Source organism: Neophocaena asiaeorientalis, unplaced genomic scaffold (genome assembly GCF_003031525.2).
Source record: "Neophocaena asiaeorientalis asiaeorientalis breed wild unplaced genomic scaffold, Neophocaena_asiaeorientalis_V1.1 scaffold151, whole genome shotgun sequence".
Classification (NCBI taxonomy): domain Eukaryota; kingdom Metazoa; phylum Chordata; class Mammalia; order Artiodactyla; family Phocoenidae; genus Neophocaena; species Neophocaena asiaeorientalis.
Window position 1 is genome coordinate 3,879,405 of NW_020175490.1, and position 18,614 is coordinate 3,898,018.

At 35.7% G+C, this 18,614-nt stretch overlaps 1 protein-coding gene across 1 annotated transcript in view; it reads left to right on the forward strand.

Annotated features, from left to right (window-relative positions):
- CWF19L2 (CWF19 like cell cycle control factor 2) overlaps positions 1–18,614 on the forward strand; it is a 205,303-nt gene that overhangs the window by 119,347 nt on the left and 67,342 nt on the right. The gene's annotated exons all lie outside the window — the stretch shown is intronic.

Below are 18,614 nucleotides of genomic sequence, written 5' to 3' on the forward strand. Positions count from 1 at the left end.
TTTTATGAAAGAGACATATGTAAAGTTAGGGTTTGACCCCACTGGAAAGATTCAGCTCACTGCCTATATTTACAAATAAAGTTTTATTGGAATACAGCTATGCACCTTTGTTTACCTGTAGTCTAAGGCTGTTTTCGCTTTATAACAACTGAGCTGAATAGCTGAGACAGAGACTGTACATCCCACAGAACTGAAAATGTTTACTGTCTGGCACTTGACAGAACAAATTACCCTTCCTTGCTTACGATGGGAATTTGAACCTAGGGATCTGAAGGACAGGAGGGAGCCTTTTTACTGTATACCTTATTAGACTTTTTCTTTTAACTATGTGAATATATTACCTGGTGAAAAAAATTAACTTAATGAAAACTAGAATACAGGTAACCAAGGTATCAAGTGTGTGTATGTGTATATCACAGAGAGTAAAACAAACTTGGGTTAAACAGAAATGATTAAAAAATTGTATGGGATCTTAACTTTAGCCCATTAGGATAATTTTACTTCTTTTTATTTGGGGGGAATACTAGAAATATTCTAGGGTCTGGAAATTCACTGCAGAAAGAAGAACATATTTTTATGAAAATTTCCTTCTCAGAAATGGGGCAGTGGGACCTAATGAAACTTAAAAGCTTTTGCACAGCAAGGGAAACCATAAACAAGACGAAAAGACAACCCTCAGAATGGGAGAAAATATTTGCAAAAATTGAAAAAAAAATGAAACGGGGAAGATCATTTTATTTGGAAGTCTGAATTAAATATAGTTGTAATAATTTTTTCATAATCCATTCATGTTTATCCATAAGATTTAAAAACCTCATTAAAAACTTATTTTTTAAATTAATATAAAATAAATAATTTATCAATTAAAAAGTTGTTTATTGGGCACCTAATTTATGCTGGATACCATTTTAGGTGCTGGGTGTAGGAAAGTAGTAAAGTTCGCCCTCTTGAGGAGCTTATATTTCTAGTGGATGAGACAGAAAGTGAACAAATACATGATATAAAAATTACATAACACTAATATATCACAAAATAGAAAATATTTTTGTAGGGAGTAATAGAAGAAGATAAGATGTTATTTTCAATAGAATGCTGAAGGAGGGCCTCTCTCTGGAGATGATATTTTAGCAAACTTCTGAACAAAGTGAGGGAGTGGTCTGTGAATATCTGGGAGAAGACTATTCATGCAGAAGAAACAACAAATGCAGAGGATCTGAAGAAGAGACAAACTTGACAAGCATTAAAAGACAGCAAGATCACACGTGACTGTGAATAGAGGGAGAAATGGAAAGACATGTAGAAGATGAAATGGTCAGATCATGTTGGATCTTTCACGCCATGGTGTAGAGCTTTTATTTTTGTTTTAAATGATGAGAAACCATTTGAAAGTTTTTAGTAGGACAGTGTCATGACCTCATTTGTGTTTGGTAGTTGTCTCATAGCTCTTGTATATTCTCTTCTGTTTGTTGTTTTTTTATTTGTTTGTTTTTTGGTCTTTGTTCTCTTTGCTTTTCAGTTGTGGAAGTTTCTGTTGTCATATCCTCAAGCTCAGAGATTTTTTCCTCAGCCTTGTCCAGTCACTAATGAATCTATCAAAGGCATTTGTCATTTCTGTTATAGTGATTTTGATCTCTAGCATTTCGTTTTGGTTATTTCTTAGAATTTTCATCACTCTGCTTACATTATCCATCTGTTCTTTGTGACCCTATGCCCCTGGACTGTGAATTTCACCAGTACTTCTCAGTTTTTTTTCCACTTAGTTGGGATAGAATGGCTAGAAGGGGATGGAGTTGGATGTTTCCCTTCCTTCAGGTAGGTTAGGCTCTGACAAAACCCCAGCAGGTAAAACTCTGGCACAATAGTTTCTACTAAGGGGCAGGCCTTGTTAAGTAAAACAGAATGCCCTGGTATATTTCAAAATGTTTCCTTTTACCTTCCCCCTGTTGAAAGTCATAGGGGATTTTTTTCCTGATCTTTAGCCTGAGTACCTGGTAGAGCTCCAAGAGGTAAAATTCACAAAAGTTTGAGGGCCGCCCCCATGACTGGATTCCCCTAGGATTTTTAACTCTTAAATTTGTCCACACTGAGCCTCCTGCAACTTATCAATTACAGTTTAGGTTTTCCTACCCTGGCACTGGTTCTCACAGAACCACTGGTTTCTGCACATATAAATTATGATTCTTGGGCTCCCTGGTGGCGCAGTTGTTGAGAGTCCGCCTGCCGATGCAGGGGACATGGGTTCGTGCCCTGGTCTGGGAAGATCCCACATGCCGCGGAGCGGCTAGGCCCGTGAGCCATGGTCGCTGAGCCTGCGCGTCCGGAGCCTGTGCTCCGCAGCGGGAGAGGCCACAGCAGTGAGAGGCCCACATACCGCAAAAAAAAAAAAAAAATTATGATTCTTTGTATCCACCCGACTGTCTCTCCAGTTTTGAGGGCAGTCACTTTCATGATGGATCTAAAAAGAGCTGTCGATTTTTCAGTTTGTTCAGCTTTGTACTTGCTGGTGTGATAGGGTGGTGATTTCTCAGCCCCTGAAATGCCAGTCTGGAAACTGCTGGTTTATGTTTTAAAAGACTTTTCTGGTGGCTCTTTTGAGAAGGTAATGTAGATAGGCAAGAGTGGAAGCAGGGACAATATTTAGGAGGGTATTTAATTAATTCAGATAGTGCCTTGGGTTAGGGTGGTAAACTGGTGAGAAATATTAAGATTTGGGGCAATGCTGGTGCCATTTATTGAAGTAGAAAAACTTTGCCGTGGGACAATTTTTCAGGAGATGGGAGATGAAGAATACTGTTTATGGACATGTGAAGTATGCCCATTAGCCATTCATGTGGTAGTGTGGAGTGACTGCCCATGGATCTCTGGGTATATGTTGGTTCTCCCATATAGACTTAGATGCTGTTAACATTTAAATGTACTTAAAGCCATGGGAGTTAAGAAGTGATTAATGAGGAGAGTCTGAAGACTGAGCTGAGCACTGTCTGAAAGAAGACAAAATAGATTCAACAAATGAGATTGAGAAAGTACAGCCAGCGAGGAAAAGCCAGAAGGAAAACTTAGGGTGTAGTGTTTCAGAAACCAGAGAAGACAAGAAGGAGGTTGTGAATAACTGTGTCAACTGTTTCTGAGAGATAGAGTAAGATCTTCAAAGATGGAAAAGTGACCATTGATTTGGCATTGGGGAGGTTTCTGGTGACTTTTTTTTTTTTGGCCGTGCCATGCAGCTTGTGGGATCTGTTCCCCAACCAGGGATTGAACCTGGTCCCCAGCAGAGAAAGCCCCAAGTCCTAACCACTGGACCGCCAAGGGAATTCCCCTGGTGACTTTCATAAGTGTGGTTTCCTTGGTCTTCTAAGGAGAAAAGCCTGATTATAATGTGTTCAAGAGTGAATGTGAGAATAGTTAGTGGAGAGATATCTTTAGAAAGGAGCTGGTTACTGTCCATCAGTAGGAGAGGCACAGATACAGGTAGGTCTGTAAATGTGGTAGTAGAAAAATGACCTAGTTTTCCTCTTATTGCCTCTGTTAGTTTAGTGAAAGGACTCAGGTATCAGCTGAGATTGATGATGAAGAAGGGGTATTAGAGGTTTGAGAAGAAAGTGTGAAATGGTTTTTGAGAAAACCAGTGAATGAAATAAAGTAGGAATCTCAGGCAGTGCCGAAGGTCCATGTAAGGTTTATGGTTATAAATTTAAAATAAAACATGTCAGGGCGTTTGTGTATTTTCCTTATAACATGTTTCAAGAGGCTTAGTTTTATTGAATTATGAGACAATAATCATGACTTGTTCTGTGTTTTGCATATTTCACCACTATTGGTTATTGCTTTGAGAATACAAATTTATAATATTTTTTCTTTTGTTTCATTTGTATATTAGAGGTCTTTTAGTATTTGTATTGTAAATGATTGGTTTTACTTATTAATTGATTTGGCAGTAATTGTGATTGAAGATATTTGATCGGTTTCTGGGAACATTTTGAGTCTTTAACTTTTTAAAATTTAAGTTTACTAAGCTAGAACATTATAAAAGATACAGTGGGATGTCACCAAAATGGCTGAGTAAGAGACCCCACCCTCTGTCACCCCGAAAGATCAATGGTTAGGTAGCTATCCGTGAGTGAAAACAGATCTGGGAGAGCTCTAGAGTCTACTTAAGAAACTTCAGCAACGTAGTGGAACAAAAAACTTGAGAATGACTGCACAAAAAGGGAAGGAAGACTGCATCTCTTTGCGGATCATCCTGTCGCCCAAGCTGGTATTGCTCAATGCCAAGAGAGATTTCCCCAGGTGAAAAGAGTTCCCCTTGCAGGGAAAAGAAGAGTGGGTGAGTGACCAGCTTTCCCCAGTGTTTTGTGGCACCACATGAAGGTACCACTCAGTTTCACCCTGCCTAGAGATCAGAAAAGCTGAGATATATAGAGAAGCTAGGAACAAGGAAGAAAATCAGAGCATACTAGGCAGGAGTGATCATGTTTCCCAGTGATTTACTCTGTAGACAGTCAAAACATTTGCCACTGAAGAAACTAATGGCCAACACAGCTGCTGTGAAACACTTGCAGATTTCACCAGCTTCCACCACATAGGTATTTTCATTTGCTGATGCCAGCTGACCGAGTCCCTTCCTGTTCCCTACCCACCTCCTGGAGCCTGAGAACTGCCCTTGCAGCCAGCCTAGGCCTCTGCAGCTGCAGGAGTACAACATGCCAGCCTAGACCGCTATGGCTGACGCCCACGACCATGTGTGTGCTCAGGGCTAGCCCTTCCAGATGTGTACTTGCACACTGCCAACCTGACACCTTTCCCCAGCCTCCACTGCCATGTGCATGCCCTGGGGGAGACTGTGTAGCTACAGAAGAGCATGCCAACACCTAGGGTCCCTGCAGGTACTTCTGGGCCTGGATCAGTCTCTCTTTTCTGTCACTGGCCTATATCACTGTGCTCACCTGCAGCTAGCCCCACTAGCTGTGCACAGGCACACCTCCACTTCCATGTGCCTGTGGCAAGACCCAATAGCCATGATAGTGAATGCTGATGGTTGGGACTCCCACAGCTGTCAGTGCACCCATAGTATACTCTGGCCTTTGCTGCCTACCCTGGCCCCCACCACTATATGTGTGATTGCAACCAGCCTCTGCCATTCACTATACAAGCACCTGCAGCTGGCTCCTGCATCTGAGTGTCTTTACACCTCTGGCTCCAGCCACTACTGCTACTTGCCCTGGTCCCTAGCTGCTGAAGACCCCAACAGCCCTTACAGCATTTGTGGACCCCCTGCAGTACCTACCAAGGACCACACAGTTTTTGATGCTGCAGACCCCAGTGACTTGAGCTGACAAGGCACTGTACTCCCCTGAACCCAGTGCCACCACATGCCCTTGCCCCACCCACAGGTGAACATTTTCCCTTAGTAAAGTCATTCCATAAAGTCTGGAAGAGGTACCTGCTTCTTCAGTTGCTCAGATATCTGTGCAAGGCTACAGTGATCATGAAGAATCAGTGAAAGAGACTCCACCAAAGGAATATAGTAAATCTCCAGTAAGTGGCTTCCCCAAAAAGGAGATACAGGAAATATCTGGCAAAGAATTCAAAATAATTTCTCTAAAGATGCTCAGAGAGCTGTAAGAGAACTGGATAAGCAATTTAACAATATCAGGAAAATAATATAAGAACAAAATAGAAAGTTCAACTAAGAAATAGAAAACAAAAAAGAACCCAGCAAATTTTGGAGCTGAAGAATATAGTGACTGAACCAAATAATTCAGTAGAGATCTTCAACAACCGACTAGACCAAGCAGAAGAGCTTGAAGACAGATCATTTGAAATTATCCAGTCAGAGAAGCAAAAAGGAAAAGAATGAAAAGGAATGAAGAAAGCCGGTGGGTCTTACGGTACACCACTAACAAAAACAATCTGTGCATCATTGGAGTCCCAAAGGAGAAGAGAGAGAGAAAGAGGTAGAAAGCTTAATTAAAGAAATAATGGCTGAGAACTTCCCTAACTTAGGGAGATAGTTAAACATCCAAGTTCATGAAGCTAATAGGTTACCTCAAAGTTTCAACCTGAAACAGTCTTCTCCAAGATAACAATATTATAAAGCTCTAAAGTCAAAGAAAAAGAATTCTTCTGTGTTGCTGTTGGGTGAAATGTTCTGTACATATCTGTAAGGTCCATCTGGCCTAAAGTTTAGTTCTAGCCCAGTGTTTCTTTATTGCCTTTCTATTTAGATGATCTGACCATTGATGAAAGCGGGATATTGAAGTCTTCTAGTATTACTGTGTTATTTTCTATCACTCTCTCCAGATCTGTATTTGGTTAATATATTGGGTTGGCCAAAAAGTTTGTTCGGGTTTTTCTGTAAGCTTGTACAGAAAACCCAAACAAACTTTTTGGCCAACCCAATATTTAGGTGCTAGGAAGTTGAGTGCATATATGTTAACAATTAGCATTTCCTCTTGATGAGTTGAGTCCTTTATTATTATGCAAGGACATTTCTTCTCAAGTTCACATGGAACATTCTACAGGATAGATTATATGTTAGGTCACAAAATAAGCCTTAATTAAATAACACACTCCTGAACAAACAATAGGCCAAAGATGAAATCAAAAGGGAAATAAAAAATATATTAAAAAATGAAAATCGAAATGCAACATACCAAAACTTATGGAATGCAACAAAGCAGTGCTAAGACGCTAAGTTTATAATGATAAACGCCTACATTTAGAAGAAAAGAAGGTAACAAATAAACAACCTAACTTTATACCTTAAGGAGCTAAAAAAAAAAAAAAAAAAAAAAAAAAAAAAAAAAAAAAAAAAAAAAAAAAAAAAAAAAAAAAGAATAAGCTAAGCCTAAAGTTAGCAGAAGGAAGAAGATAAACAAAGATTAGAACAGAAATAAATGAACTAGGAAATATAAGCACAACAGAAAAGATCAACAAAACTAAGAGTTGGGTTTTTGAAAAGATAAAATTGACAAACCTTTAGCTAGACTTACAAAGAGAGGACTGAAATAAAATAAATGAAAGAGGAGATATTACAACTGATACCACAGAAATGCAAAGATCATAAGAGACTACCATGAACAATTATATGCTAACAAATTGGACAACTTAGGTGTTATGGATGAATTCCTAGAAAGATACAACCTACCATGTCTGAATCATGAAGAAAAAGAAAATCTGAACAGATCAGTAATAAGTAAGGAAATTTGTTTTCAATAATCAGAAACTTCCCACCAAAGAAAAGCCAAGGACCAAAAAGGAAAGGGAGGTAAGATTGTCTCTATTTGCAAGCGACATGATATTATATATAGAAAACTGATTTTTCTTATTCCATCAAAAAACTGTTAGAACTAATCAACGAATTCAGTAAAGTTTCAGGATACAAAATCAATATACAAAAATTAGTTGCATTTCTGTACACTAATAACGAGCTATCAGAAAAAAAGTTTTAAAAATTCAACATCCTTTCATGATAAAAACTTTCAAGAAATTGAATATAGATGGAACATACCTCAACACAATAAAGATCATATATGTGAAATCCACAGCTAATATAATACTTAACAGTGAAAAGTTGGAAGCATTCACTCTAAGATTAAAAATGAGACAAGGGTATCCGCTTTCACCACTCCTATTCAGGATAGTAGTGGATGTGCTAGCCAGAACAGTTAGGCAAGAAAAAGAAATAAAAGGAATCCACATTGAGAAGGAAGAAGTAAAATTTTCTTTGCTGATATGATTTTCTATATAGAAAATCTTAAAGAATCTACCAAAAACTGTTAGAACTAATAAATGATTAAGTAAAATCTCAGGATACAAAATCAACACACCAAAGTCAATTACATTTGTATACACTAGGAATGACCTATCTGAAAAAGAAATAAAACAATCCCATTACAGTAGCATGAAGAACAATAAAATACTTAGGAATAAATTTAATCAAGGAGGTGAAAAATCTGTATACTGAAAGCTATAATACATTGGGGAAAGAAATTGAAGACAGAAATAAATGAAAAGATATCCTGTGTACATGGACAGAAGAGTTAATACTATAAAAATTTCCATACTAACCAAAACCATCTATACATTCAGTTCAATCTCTATCAAAATTCCATTGTCATTTTTTACAGAAAAAGTAAAAATTCTCAAGTTTCTATGGAGCAGCAAAAGATTCCAAATAGCCAAAGAAATCTTGAGAGAGAAGAAAGCTTAGAGGCATTACACTTCCTGATTTCAAACTATATTACAAAGCTGTATTAATCAAAACAGTATGGTACTGGCATAAAAACAGACACATAGACCATTGGAACAGAATTGAGCACCTAGAAATAAACCTCTGCATGTATGTATGGTCAACTAGTATTTGACAATGGAGCCAAGAATACTTAATGAGGAAAGGATAATTTTTTCAATAAAGGGTGTTTGGAAAACTGGATATGCACATGCAAAATAATGAAATTGAACATCTTTCTTAACACTTCTCACAAAAATTAACTTAAAATAGATTAAAGACTTAAATGTAAGACCTAAAACTAAAATTCTTAGGAGAAAATGTAGGGCGGAAAATGCCATGACATTGGTCTGGGCAATGATTTTTTTTTGGATATGACACCAAAAACACAAGGAACAAAACCAAAAATTGACAAGTGGGACTACATCAAACTAAAAAGTGTATGAAAAAGCAACCTACAGAATGGGATAAAATATCTGCGAACCATTTCTCTGATAAGGGGTTAATGTCCAAAATAATAGCAAAAAAAACCCCTCAATATAACTCATATATAACTAAATAGCAAAAAAAAACCCTGATTTCAAATGGACAGAAGACTTTAATAGGCAAAGTTTTCTAAAGAGGACATGCAGATGTCCAACAAATACATGTAAAGATGCTCAATGTCACTAATCTTCAGTGAAATGCAAATCAAAAACCACAATGAGATAGCTTACACTTGTTTGAATCATGTTATCAAAAAGTGAAGAAACAACAAATGCTGATGAGGATGTGGAGAAAAGAAGGAACCCTGGTGCATTGTTAGTGTGAATGTAAATTGGTACAGCCATTGTGGAAAATAGTATGGATGGTCCTCAAAAAATTAAAAATAGAATTACCATATGATTCAGTAATTCCACTTCTGGGTATATAGCCAAAGAAGATGAAGTCACTATCTTAAAGACACTTGCACCCCGATGTTCATTGCAGCATTATTCACCAAAACCGTGACTTGGAAACATGCTAAGTGTCCATTGATGGATGAATGGATAAAGAGAATGTGAGAGACACACACACACACACACACACACACACACACAAGAATATTAGACATTAAAAAAAGAAAAAAAGAAGAGAAGATCCTGCCATTTGCACCAGTGTGGGTGAACCTTGAAGGCATTATGCTAACTGAAATAAGTCAGACAGAGAAAGACAATTTGTATGATCTCACATGCGTGTGGAATCTAAAAACATCAAACTCCTAGAAATAAAAAGTAGAATGGTGGTTGCCAAGTGATGAGGGGTGGAGGAAAATGTTGGTCAAAGGTAAAATCTTTCAGTTATAAGATGAATAAGGTCCAGGAATCTAATGTACAGCATGGTATCTTTGGTTAACAATACTGTATTGTATTCTTTTTTTTAAAATAAATTTATTTATTTTATTTATTTATTATTTTTGGCTGCATTGGGTCTTCGTTGCTGCGCGTGGGCCTTCTCCAGTTGCAGCGAGCTGGGGCCACTCTTCCTTGCAGTGCGGGGGCTTCTCTTGTTGTGCAGCACGGGCTCCAGGCACACAGGCTTCAGTAGTTGTGGCTTGTGGGCTCTGGTAGTTGTGGCTCATGGGCTCCAGAGCGCAGGCCCAGCAGTTGTGGCTCACAGGCCCAGTTGCTCCGCGGCATGTGGGATCCTCCCAGACCAGGGCTCGAACCCATGTCCCCTGCATTGGCAGGAGGATTCCCAACCACTGCGCCACCAGGGAAACCCTGTATTGTATTCTTGAAAGTTGCTATGAGAGTAGAGCTTTAATGTTCTCACTTTAACAACAACAATAACAAAACAGGAATTATGTTAAGGTGACGGATGTGTTAACTCACTTTATTGTGGTAAATACATTTTGCAATTTGTAAGTATCAAATCACCACATTATACACCTTAAATTTACACAGTGTTAGATGTCAATTATCATCTCAATAAAGCTAGAGAACACTTATTAGTGATATTTGACCCTTAAAAGTTCTGTTCCAAGTTTATATTATTTACAACAGAAAATTTTGACATACAAAATAATATCCCAGTTTTATAAAATGACATGTTTTGGATTAAATAGTCACATGAAATCATTATTAAATGGATTCATAAGAAGTATTCCTAGCATAGACAGTAGGCACTCAATAAATGTTCTTTTTCCCTACCTTCTGTACATTTTTCACACTATTTATAAATAAATGCTTACTGTTTTAAAAATACGATTTAGATATTACCTAATAATTTTTAGCAGAAATCAGCCAGATCTCATAGCAGTAAGTAAATCTACAAACTGGGCACACTTTTGAGTGTGCAACTGATACACACACGTAAAATCCAGATTTTGAAAAAAAACATTGACCTAATTTATGTACTGTTGAATTTGCAGTAGTTAAAATTTTTACAAGGGTGTAGTTTTTATTCAAACAAATTGTTTTCTTTTTATTATTTAATGAAGCTGTTAATTTGGTTGTAGCAGCTAAGGAAGTACAATAAGTACCATCCCATTTGTTTTATCAATTGTTTTAAGTTTTTCATGTTTTTTTTTTTTTTTTTGGCTGAAGATTGATTTGTATATGATAGCAGAAGGAAGAAAGTTGACTTGAATCATATTAGGTAATTTCTCACAGAAAAAGATAAACTTTTTTTAAAATATGTAGAGTAATGCCAGTCCCTACCTATATGCAGTAGAGCTAAAGGACTCACAAGTTACTATAGAAATGCTGATTTGACATTGTGAGCTTTTGTTCTTCATGGCTAATAATTAACCATAGCATAGTAGCAATTTGTTTTGTAAATCATCTCAACAAAAATTTGAAGTAATACTAAAAGCTTATAAAAGCAAAGTATTGGGAGTATTGACCATTTCTCTTAATATTGTGCTTAATCCCTTCATTCTTAAAAGTTTATGAATTAACATACCTGTTATTGCATTTTTAGAGATAGTAGTATCATTGGTGTAGAGTTCAAAAGTGTTAAATATTTTCATGAAGAGATCACAAAAGCTCATTACCCTGTGTTTCTTTCATTAGTTGAAAGGCATTAATCTAGGATAGAGGTTGGCAAACTTTTTCTGTAAAGGGCGAGATAGTAAATATTTTCAGTTTTCTCTTGCAACTACCAGCTCTGCTATTGTGCCAAAAGAGCAGTTGTAGGCAATATGTAAATGAATGGGTATGGCTATATTCCAACAGCACTTTATTTACAAAAATAGGTGGCTGTCCTGATTTGGCCTGTGGCTCATGGTTTGTCAATCTGTGGTCTAGGATATCTAAATGATATATATTTTCATGGCAGTTGTCTTTGAATTTGGGTGCTTTCCTTAATTAGGAAAGTGGATCTTATAAGGCCCTGGTAGAGGTAAACAGTCAGGAATAGTTGATATAGATCAAGATCCTGTTTATTTGTTTATTCAGTCAACACATATTAAATAATCACATTCAATGTGTGAGGTGTTCTTGGGGTACATTGGCACATAAAGAAGACATGATCCTTGCCTTTAAGGAGTTTGAAGGCTAGTGAGGAGAATGCATTCAATAAATAATTATGAAAAATAAATTTAGTAATTACGGATGTGCAAATTACTGTGAAAGACAAGCGGAAGGTCTTTTGAGATCAGCACCAGGTGTCCTAACCTAAACTAGGAAGTCAGAAATTATTTTAGGTTGGACAGCAACTCTGATACTACTGGTCAGTACTCAGTTCTACCCTGCTGTATTATTTTTATTGTTGTATTATTTATTATGTCCATCCTTTTTTGTAATTCTGAAATTCAGGTATGCTCATTTTCTTTCCAGTTGTATTTTACCATTAAATCTTTAATAGCATCTCTTTCTTATAACTAGGTGAAGAAAGGTATGCCAAGTATAACCTTGATTATATTTTTGTATTTGGATAGGGGAATTATGGCTGTTGGTTTTAATCCTTTCTGTATTTAAATTTTTTTTCTGAATATTTACTACATAATTATTGATAAAAGGAAACAATAAAATATATCCTGACAAAGAAAAGTTTGTACATCTGTTATCATACTGTATATATGTATGTGTGTGTGTGTGTATATATATATATATATATACACACACATATATATATCTTAGAGTACAGATGATGGTGTATTATGATTTCTTAGAAACTAGTAAGTATACAGTTAACTTCTTTCTGGAATTTCTTCCTTTGAAATCATAGAACTAAAGAATATTCAACTATAGGAAGGGATTTTACTAATCTTGCTTAACCGTCCACATTTTACTGATGAGGAAACTAAGACTCTAAGAGAACTAAATGACTTATACAACGCTAAGCATCTTTTCTGAGTTTCCATATTAATCAAATCATGGTACAAAAACCAACTAGTAACCTCAACTTTTGACTCCTAGTCCAGCTTTTTTCATTAAACAGCACTGCCCTTCAAATGACTCAAGTTAATGGATAGTTCTTGATTATTGCCTAAATTTAATTGTCTTCATACAATTTGCATGTATCACTTATTGGTATTTGGGGGTAAGTGGTGTGTTCTTTACTTTTTCTTAAAATGCATTCTGTTAACTCCAGCATTCTTTAAATATAAACTCTTACATTTATTTATTTATTTATTTATTTATTTATTTATTTTTGCTGTGTTGGGTCTTCGTTTCTGTGCGAGGGCTTTCTCTAGTTGTGGCAAGCGGGGGCCACTCTTCATCGCGGTGCGCGGGCCTCTCACTATCGCGGCCTCTCTCCTTGCAGATCAGAGGCTCCAAACGCGCAGGCTCAGTAGTTGTGGCTCACGGGCCTAGTTGCTCCGTGGCATGTGGGATTCCCCCCAGACCAGGGCTCGAACCCGTGTTCCCTGCATTAGCAGACAGATTCTCAACCACTGCGCCACCAGGGAAGCCCATAAACTCTTACATTTAAACTCCAAGACGTCAATGTTTCCTTGGCAATGTAAAGTTAGGCACATCTTCATGAGATCTGTGTACATCTTTCCTCAATTTTATTGGAACCATGGGCAGTAATTTTTTCCTTTTTGTACTGATAGTGCATCAAAAATGGACTGGAGAGGAGAAAATGGAAGGTACTAGAGAAGAATAGGAAGAGTGAGAAAGACTCAAAGTAATTAGGGTCTTACCTTAAATTGTAAGAAAACAAGATGATTTTATTGTCTAATAAAATATGCCTGTGTTTCTATTGATAGTTTTATCTTTTCTGAATTTATGACATTTAAGACTTGCTATGTTTCCTGTTGGAAGTAATTTTTAAAATACAAAACACATAGTTCCTTAATACACACTAGAACCTAAATCCATTTTATTTTCAGTAAACTGTAATAATAATCTTGAGAGATTAAATGTCATATATTTTTTAAAGGCATAACTAGAAGTAGGTAAGGAATATTGAAATTGTAACTCATTGCAGCTTCCTTTGGTTGTTTCAGTTCTCATGGTAGCCATTTCCATTTCATAGACTCTTCATTGATATGAGGTGAAATTGGCATTGGATTGAAAGGCTAATCCAAGAGTGTGAAATCATGTATATTTTTCTGTGACTTTCTCTAAAGAAGATTTGAAATTTGGGTGTCATAAAATGATAGAAATGATATTTTGCTTTTACATGGAACTGAATAAAATGAATTTTGGTTTAGTTTGGTCATTTTCTAAAAGATGTAGGCTTGAATCCAGTCCAAGGTGCTTAACATAACCGTTTTTGTTTATCTAAACATCACTTCTGGGTGGAAACACCAGGAAAGTAATTTATTTGACATTCTTTAGTTCAGATCCCATTTATTTTTTATATGGTAAAATATACATGACATTAAATTTAATAGTGTAACCATTTTTAAATGTATGATTCAGTGATATTAAGTACATTCATAGTATTGTGCAACCATCACCACTATTCATTTTCGGAACTTTTTCATCATTCCAAACAGAAGTACTGTAACTATAAAACAGTAATTCCCCTTTCCACTTCTGTATCTTGTATTCTATTTTTATGTATTCTATTCTATCTATCCTATTTATTCTATTTTTATCTCCACGAATTTGCCTTTTCTAGGTACCTCATATAAGTGGAATCGTACAAGGTTTGTCTTTTTGTGTCTGAATTATTTCACTTAGCATAATGTTTTCAGGGTTTGTCCATGTTGTAGCATGTATCAGAATTTCATTTCTTGTTAAAGCCAAATAGCATTCCATTGTATGTATATATCACTTAAAAAAATTCCTTCATCTGTTGATGGAAATTTGGATTGTTTTCACCTTTTGACTATTAAGAATTAATTTTTGTGTGTGCTGTGAGAAAGTAGTCCAGTTTGATTCTTTTGCATTTAGCTGTCCAGCTTTTCTAATGCCAATTATTGAAGAGTATGTCTTTTCCCCATTTATATTCTTACCTACCTTGTCATAGGTTAATTCCCCATATGAGTGTGGGTTCATTTCTGGGTTCTCTGTTCTGTTCCTTTGATCTATGTTTATGTTTTTGTGCCAGTCCTACACTGTTTTGGTGACTGTAGCTTTGTAGTATAGTTTGAAACCAAGAAGCATGATACCTTCAACTTTGTTCTTCTTTCTCAAGATTGTTTTGCCATATAGGATCTTTAGTGTTTCCCTACAGATTTTAGAATTATTTGTTCTAGTTTTATGAAAAATGCCATTGGTATCTTTCTAGGGATTGCACTAAATCTGCAAATTGCCTTGGGTAGTACAGTCATTTTAACAATACTACTTCTTCCAGTCCATGAGCATGGTATATATCTCTCCATCTGTGTTGTCTTCAGTTTCGTTTGTCATTGTTTTACAGTTTTCTGAGTACAGGTTTTTACCTCCTTAGTTAGATTTATTCCTAGGTATTATATTAATTTTGATGTGAATGTAAATGGGATTGTTTTCTTAATTTCACTTTCTGATAGTTTGTATTTAGTGTATATCAATGCCACTGATTTTTGTATATTAATTTTGTATCCTGCAACTTTACTGAATTCATTGATGAGCTCTCATAGTTTTCTGGTAGCATCTTTAAGATTTCCTATGTATAGTATCATGTCATCTGCAAACAGTGACAATTTTACTTCTTTTCCAATTAGAATTCCTTTTATTTATTTTTCTTGTCTGATTGCTGTGGCTAGGACTTCCAATACTATATTGAAAAAAGTGGCAACAGTGGGCATCCTTGTCTTGTTTCTGATTTTAGAGGAAATGCTTTCAGCTTTCACCATTGAGTATGATGTTAGCTGTGGGCTTGTCATATATGACCTTTATTATGTTGAGATATGTTCCCTCTATACCCACTTTCTAGAGTTTTTATCATAAATCAGTGTTGAATATTGTCAAAAGCTTTCTCTGCATCTATTGAGATGATCATATGGTTTTTATTCTTCAGTTTGCTAATGTGGTGTATCACATTGATTGATTTGCAGATATTGAAAAATCCTTGCATCCCTGGGTTAAATCTCACTTGATCATGGTATATGATCCTTTTGATATACTGTTGGATTTGGTTTTCTAATGTTTTGTTGAGGACTTTTGCATCTATTATCATCAGTGATATTGTTCTGTAACTTACTGTTTTTGTGATATCTTTGTCTAGTTTTGGTATCAGGATGATTCTGGCCTTTTAGGATGAGTTTGGAAATGTTCCTTCCTCTGTGATTTTTGGGAATAGTTTTGAGAAAAACAGATACTAAATCTTCTGTAAATGTTTTGGTAGAATTCACCTGTGAATCCATATAGTGTAGCTTTTGTTTGTTGGGAGCTTTTGTTTTTTATTTTTAAATTACTGATTCAGTTTCATTACTGGTAATTGGTCTGTTCATATTTTCTGTTTCTTTCTGGTTCAGTCCTAAGAGATTGTACATTTCTAGGAATTTGTCCATTTCTTCTAATTTTCTATTTAATTGGCATGTAGTTCATAGTAGTCTCATGATCTTTTTTTATTTCTGTTGTGTCAATTGTAGCTTCTCCATTTTCATTTCTGGTTTTATTAATTTGGGCCCTCTCTATTTTTTTCCTGGTGAGTCTGGCTGAAGGTTTATCAATTTTGTTTATCTTTTCAAAGAACCAGTTCTTAGTTTCATTGATCGTTTCTGTTGTTTTTTAGTGTCTGTTTCATTAATTTCTGCTCTGATCTGTATGATTTTACTTTCCTCCTAAATCTGAGTTTTGTTTGCTCTTGTTTTTCTAGTTCTTTTAGTCATAAGGTTAGGTTGTTTACTTGAGTTTTCTTGTTTCCTGAAGTAAGCTTGTATTGCTATAAACTTCCCTCTTAGAATTGCTTTCATTGTGTCCCATAGATTTTGGATTGTTGTATTTTCATTTTCATTTGTCTCCAGGTATTTTTTGAAATCACTTTGATTTCCTCAGTAACCCGTTTGTAGTTTAATAGCATATTGTTTAGCTTTCATGTGTTTGTGTTTTGCAGGTTTTTTCCATGTATTTGATATCTAGTGTCATAGCATTGTGGTCAGAAAAGATACTTGATATGATTTCAGTCATCTTAAATTTACTGAGACTTGTTTTCTGGCCTAGCATGGGATCTATCCTGGAGAATGTTCCATGTGCACTTGAAAAGAATGTGTATTTTGCTGCTTTTGAATGGAATGTTCTGTATATATCTGTGGAGTTCATCAAGTCTAATGTGTTGTTTAAAGCCAGTGTTTCCTCATTTATTCTCTGTCTGGATGATCTGTCCATTGGTGTAAGTGGGGGTTAAAATCCCCTGCTATTATTGAATTATAGTCAGTTTCTACTTTTATGTCTGTTAATATTTGTTTTATGTATTTAGGTTCGCTCTATGTTAGGTGCACCTATATTTATAATTATATATCTTCTACCTGGATTGATCCCTTTATCATTATGTAATGTTCTTTGTCTCTTGTAGCGACCTTATTTTAAAATGTATTTTGTCTGATACAGATATTGCTACCCTGTTTTTCTTTATATTTCCATTTGCATAGAATACCTTTTTCCATACACTCACTTTCAGTCTGTGTGTCTTCACATCTGAAATGAGTCTTTTGTAGGCAGCATATATGTGGGTCTTGTTTTTGTATCCATTCATCCACTCTGTGTTTTTTGATTGGATCATTTATCCATTTAGTGATAGGTGTATACTTATAGCCATTTTGGTAATTCTTTTGGGGTTGTTTTTCACATGTTTTTGGTTTCTTTCCTCTTCTTTTGCTCTCTTTCCTCGTGATTTGATGACTATCTTTAGTGTTTTGATTGGAATCCCTTTTCTTTTTTGTGTATCTGTGATAGATTTTTGGTTTTTGGTTACTATGAAGTTTATATAGAGCAATCTATATATATTCATGATTATTTTAAGTTGCTGATCTCTTATGTTTGAAGGCATTTTAACACTCCTGCATTTTACTCCCTCCCCCTCATTTACTGTTATTGACATCATATTTTACATCTTTTTTGTGTGTATTCCTTAACTATTCATTGTGGATATTCATGATTGTACTTCTTTGTCTTTTAAACTTCCTACTAGCTTTATACATTGTTAATTTACTATCTTTACTGTACATTGCCTTTACCAATGAGCCTTTTCCATATGTAATTTTCATGTTTCTAGTGTCACCTTTTCTTTTCCGCTTAGAGAATTCTCTTTAACGTTTATTATAAAGCTGGCTTTGTTGTGCTGTACTCTTTAGCTTTTCCTTGTCTCTGACACTTTTGATCTTTCCTTCAAATCTGAATGGTAGCCTTGCTAGGTAGAGTATTCTTGGTTGTACGTTTTCCCTTTCATGTCTTTAAATATATTGTGCCACTCCCTTCTGGCCTGCAGAGTTTCTGCTGAAAAGTCAGCTCATACCTTTATGCGAGTTCCCTTGTAAGTAACTTGTTCCTGTTCCTTTGCTGCTTTTAATATTTTCTTGTTATCTTTAATTTCTGCCATTTTAATTCTAATTTGTCTTAATTTCATCCTCTTTGGGATTCTCTGTGCTTCTTGAACCTTGAGTTGTTTCCTTTCCCAGGTTAGGGAAGTTTTCAGGTCTTATCTTTTTTTTTTTTTTTTTTTAACATCTTTACTGGGGTATAATTGCTTTACAATGGTGTGTTAGTTTCTGCTTTATAACAAAGTGAATCAGTTATACATATACATATGTTCCCATATTTCTTACCTCTTGCGTCTCCCTCCCTCCCACTCTCCCTATCCCACCCCTCCAGGCTGTCACAAAGCACCGAGCTAATATCGCTGTGCCATGCACTGCTTTCCACTAGCTACCTTACTACGTTTGTTAGTGTGTATAACGCAAAGAAGGAAAGAAAGGAAGGGAGGGAGGAAGGAAGGAAGGAGGGAGGAAAAGAAGGAAAAAAGACAGAAAGAAGATACAGTAAAAATAAAATAAAGTATAATATAGTTATTGAATTAAAAAATATTTAGAAAAAAAAAGGGA